This window comes from Entelurus aequoreus, linkage group LG26 (genome assembly GCF_033978785.1).
Source record: "Entelurus aequoreus isolate RoL-2023_Sb linkage group LG26, RoL_Eaeq_v1.1, whole genome shotgun sequence".
Lineage (NCBI taxonomy): Eukaryota > Metazoa > Chordata > Actinopteri > Syngnathiformes > Syngnathidae > Entelurus > Entelurus aequoreus.
The window spans coordinates 15397863-15403869 of record NC_084756.1 but is presented as its reverse complement, the minus strand read 5'-3'; positions in this window follow the sequence as shown (position 1 = coordinate 15403869).

Genomic DNA, 6007 nt, shown 5'->3' with positions numbered 1-6007 from the left:
AAGAACCAGCATGACAAACTGGGTGTGGCCTCCAGTGGTCAAAGAAACAAACTGCTGTATGTTGCTTTTTTTTTTTTTTTTTGCACAAATTCTGCGTAGCAACAAGCCCCCGTGCAAACATGACCAGCATAAAGAATCGTTACGTTTTTGGTATTATTATACTTATTATTATTATATATAAATTATTATACTGTATTTTATATTTTCATACACAACATTTTGTACAAAGCTCGAAGCAGAATTTTATTTTTAATTTTGTCCGTTATTGTACTAAAAATGAGGCTTAAAACGGAGGCAGGTAGCAAACATGAAGTACTATAAAGAGACAACATGAAGTACTATAAAGAGACAACATGTAGTACTATAAAGAGACACATGAAGTACTATAAAGAGACAACATGAAGTACTAATAAAGAGACAACATGAAGTACTATAAAAAGACAACATGAAGTACTATAAAGAGACAACATGAAGTACTATAAAAAGACAACATGAAGTACTATAAAGAGACAACATGAAGTACTAATAAAGAGACAACATGAAGTACTATAAAGAGACAACATGAAGTACTAATAAAGAGACAACATGAAGTACTATAAAGAGACAACATGAAGTACTATAAAGAGACAACATGAAGTACTAATAAAGAGACAACATGAAGTACTATAAAGAGACAACATGAAGTACTATAAAGAGACAACATGAAGTACTAATAAAGAGACAACATGAAGTACTATAAAGAGACAACATGAAGTACTATAAAGAGACAACATGAAGTACTAATAAAGAGACAACATGAAGTACTATAAAGAGACAACATGAAGTACTAATAAAGAGACAACATGAAGTACTATAAAGAGACAACATAAAGTACTATAAAAAGAGACAACATGAAATACTATAAAGAGACAACATGAAGTACTAATAAAGAGACAACATGAAGTACTATAAAAAGACAACATGAAGTACTATAAAAAGAGACAGCATGAAGTACTATAAAGAGACAACATGAAGTACTATAAAAAGACAACATGAAGTACTATAAAAAGACAACATGAAGTACTATAAAGAGACAACATGAAGTACTATAAAAAGAGACAACATGAAGTACTATAAAGAGACAACATGAAGTACTATAAAGAGACAACATGAAGTACTATAAAGAGACAACATGAAGTACTATAAAGAGACAACATGAAGTACTATAAAAAGAGACAACATGAAGTACTATAAAGAGACAACATGAAGATGGCTGCACCATCATGTTGCCAACATGGCTGCACCATCATTTGGCCAACATGGCTGCACCATCATTTTGCCGACATGCCTGCACCATCATTTGGCCAATATGGCTGCACCATCATGTTGCCAACATGGCTGCACCATCATTTGGCCAACATGGCTGCACCATCATGTTGCCAACATGGCTGCACCATCATTTGGCCAACATGGCTGCACCATCATTTGGCCAACATGGCTGCACCATCATGTTGCCAACATGGCTGCACCATCATTTGGCCAACATGGCTGCACCATCATGTTGCCAACATGGCTGCACCATCATTTTGTCAACATGGCTGCACCATCATGTTGCCAACATGGCTGCACCATCATTTGGCCAACATGGCTGCACCATCATGTTGCCAACATGGCTGCACCATCATTTGGCCAACATGGCTGCACCATCATTTGGCCAACATGGCTGCACCATCATTTGGCCAACATGGCTGCACCATCATTTTGCCAACATGGCTGCACCATCATTTGGCCAACATGGCTGCACCATCATTTGGCCAACATGGCTGCACCATCATGTTGCCAACATGGCTGCACCATCATTTGGCCAACATGGCTGCACCATCATTTGGCCAACATGGCTGCACCATCATGTTGCCAACATGGCTGCACCATAATGTTGCCAACATGGCTGCACCATCATTTGACCAACATGGCTGCACCATCATTTTGCCAACATGGCTGCACCATCATTTGGCCAACTTGGCTGCACCATCATTTGACCAACATGGCTGCACCATCATTTGGCCAAAAATGGCTGCACCATCATGTTGCCAACATGGCTGGACCATCATTTGACCAACATGGCTGCACCATCATGTTGCCAACAAGGCTGCACCATCATTTGGCCAACATGGCTGCACCATCATTTGGCCAACATGGCTGCACCATCATGTTGCCAACATGGCTGCACCATCATTTGGCCAACATGGCTGCACCATCATTTGGCCAACATGGCTGCACCATCATTTTGACAACATGGCTGCACCATCATTTTGTCCACATGGCTGCACCATCAAGTCTCACAGTGAGTCACAGGGCTGCACCATCAAGTCCAACTCGCAGAGACCACAGGTCAGCAATCACACAGCAATGAGGATGGAGTCTTTGTTTCTACTGTACCTGTTCCTACTGTACCTGTTTCTACTGTACATCTTTCTACTGTGCATGTTTCTACTGTACATGTTCCTACTGTACCTGCTTCTACCGTATGTGTTCCTACTGTACGTGTTTCTACTGTACCCGTTTTTACTGTACCTGTTTCTACTGTACCTGTTTTTACTGTACATGTTTCTACTTTATGTGTTTCTACTGTACCTGTTTCTACTGTATGTGTTCTACTGTATGTGTTCCACTGTATGTGTTCTGTCTTTCTACTGTACGTGTTTCTACTGTACCTGTTTCTACTGTACCTGTTGCTACTGTATGTGTTCATACTGTACCTGCTTCTACTGTATTTCTTTCTACTGTACGTGTTTTTACTGTACCTTTTTCTACTGTATGTGTTCCTACAGTACCTGCTTCTACTGTATGTGTTCCTACTGTACATGTTTCTACTGTACGTGTTTCTACTGTACCTGTTTCTACTGTACCCGTTTTTACTGTACCTGTTTTACTGTACGTGTTTCTACTGTACGTGTTTCTACTGTACCTGTTTCTATTGTATGTGTTCTACTGTATGTGTTCCACCGTATGTGTTCTACTGTCTTTCTACTGCACGTGTTTCTACTATACCTGTTTCTACTGTACCTGTTTCTACTCTATGTGTTTCTATTGTATGCGTTTCTACTGTCTTTCTACTGTACGTGTTCCTACTGTACCTGTTTCTACTGTACCTGTTTCTACTGTATGTGTTTCTACTGTACCTGTTTCTACTGTACCCATTTTTACTGTACCTGTTTCCACTGTACCTGTTTCTATTGTACATGTTTCTACAGTAAGTGTTCTACTGTATGTGTTTTACAGTCTTTCTACTGTACATGTTCCTACTGTACCTGTTTCTACTGTACGTGTTTCTACTGTACCTATTTCTACTGTATATGTTTCTACTGTACCTGTTTCTACTGTACCTATTTCTACTGTATGTGTTTCTACTGTACCTGTTTCTACTGTACCTGTTTCTACTGTACCTGTTTCTCTTGTACATGTTTCTACTGTAAGTGTTCTACTGTATGTGTTTTACTGTCTTTCTACTGTACATGTTCCTACTGTACCTGTTTCTACTGTACATGTTTCTACTGTACCTATTTCTACTGTATGTGTTTCTACTGTACCTGTTTCTACTGTACGTGTCCCTACTGCACCTGTTTCTATTGTATGTGTGTTCCTACTGTACCTGTTTCTATTGTACGTGTTTCTACTGTATGTGTTTCTACTGTCTTTCTACTGTATGTGTTTCTACAGTATGTGTTTCTACTGTATATGTTCCTACTGTTTGTCTTTCAGCTGTATATGTTTCTACAGTGTGTGTTTCTACTGTACATGTTTCTACTGTCTTTCTACTGTACGTGTTTCTATTGTATGTGTTTCTACTGTATGTGTTTTTACGGCACATGTTTCTACTGTATGTGTTTCTACTGTACCTGTTTCTATTGTACCTGTTTCTACTTTAAGTGTTCTACTGTATGTGTTTTACTGTCTTTCTACTGTACATGTACCTACTGTATGTGTTTCTACTGTATGTGTTCCTACTGCACCTGTTTCTATTGTACGTGTGTTCCTACTGTACCTGTTTCTATTGTACGTGTTTCTACTGTATGTGTTTCTACTGTCTTTCTACTGTACGTGTTTCTACTGTATGTGTTTCTACTGAATTTGTACAGTATGTGTTTCTACAGTGTGTGTTTCTACTGTATATGTTCCTACTGTTTGTCTTTCTGCTGTATATGCTTCTACAGTATGTGTTTCTACTGTACATGTTTCTACTGTCTTTCTACTGTACGTGTTTCTATTGTATGTGTTTCTACTGTATGTGTTTTTACGGCACATGTTTCTACTGTATTTATTTCTACTGTACGTGTTTCTACTGTACCTGTTTCTACTGTATGTGTTCCTACAGTACCTGCTTCTACTGTATGTGTTCCTACTGTACCTGTTTCTACTGTACCTGTTTCTACTGTACCTGTTTTTACTGTACGTGTTTCTACTGTATGTGTTTCTACTGTACCTGTTTCTATTGTATGTGTTCTATTGTCTTTCTACTGTACGTGTTTCTACTATACCTGTTTCTACTATACCTGTTTCTACTGTACCTGTTTCTACTGTATGTGTTTCTACTGTCTTTCTACTGTACGTGTTCCTACTGTACCTGTTTCTACTGTACCTGTTTCTACTGTATGTGTTTCTACTGTACCTGTTTCTATTGTACATGTTTCTACTGTAAGTGTTCTACTGTATGTGTTTTACTGTCTTTCTACTGTACATGTTCCTACTGTACCTGTTTCTACTGTACGTGTTTCTACTGTACCTATTTCTACTGTATGTGTTTCTACTGTACCTGTTTCTACTGTACATGTTCCTACTGCACCTGTTTCTATTGTACGTGTGTTCCTACTGTACATGTTTCTATTGTACGTGTTTCTACTGTATGTGTTTTTACTGTCTTTCTACTGTATGTGTTTCTACTGAATTTGTACAGTATGTGTTTCTACAGTGTGTGTTTCTACTGTATATGTTCCTACTGTTTGTCTTTCTGCTGTATATGCTTCTACAGTATGTGTTTCTACTGTACATGTTTCTACTGTCTTTCTACTGTACGTGTTTCTATTGTATGTGTTTCTACTGTATGTGTTTTTACGGCACATGTTTCTACAGTATGTGTTTCTACTGTACATGTTTCTACTGTCTTTCTACTGTACGTGTTTCTATTGTATGTGTTTCTACTGTATGTGTTTTTACGGCACATGTTTCTACTGTATGTGTTTCTACTGTATGTGTTTCTACTGTACCTGTTTCTACATGTACATATTATATTAATATGATGCATATATAATTAATACAATTGGATATTAAGAGTATGTGAAAGTTTGACTCCTACATTGTTTACGTCCGAGACAACTTTCTTTAAGTTTTGTAATCAATCCGAAACATCAAGCAGTAAAATGTGCCAAACATGGATACATGTAGAGAGAGTGTTCTACTTTTTTCCCATAATGCACTCTAATGGATTTGAATAGAAAATAATGGATTTTAATGTCATTATATTTGCATATAACGACATTAAGGACTCCAACTTAAGGTGCGGTAGTGGAAACAAATATGGAATAAAAATAAATCACAAGTAATAAAGATAAAAAATAAGAATTGAAATAAACAGACTACTATCCAATAAAAACAATAAGCAATCCTGTACAATATACAACAAACTGTACAATATACAGAACAAAACAAGAGTAATGGAGTAATGGGTGGGTGTCATTTTGATTGTTTTTATGGTCTTTTTTCATAATAGGTTATGTGTGTGGTGACCTTTTTTTTTTGCACCATGACTAGGGAAGGTTGTTTGGATTTGATCATACAATTTAAATGCTGTGCTATGAATGGAATGTACTTTCAAGGGTCATTGATCTGATTTATTCACATTCTCCTTCAGATGGCAGAACATATGTAGCGTTCAGGGACCGCCTGGGAATTAAGATGAATTAGAAAGCACTTCATGCTGTGGTGACGCCTCGCGGGCCGCCGGGTGGTTTGCTCGTGTTTACTCACTCAC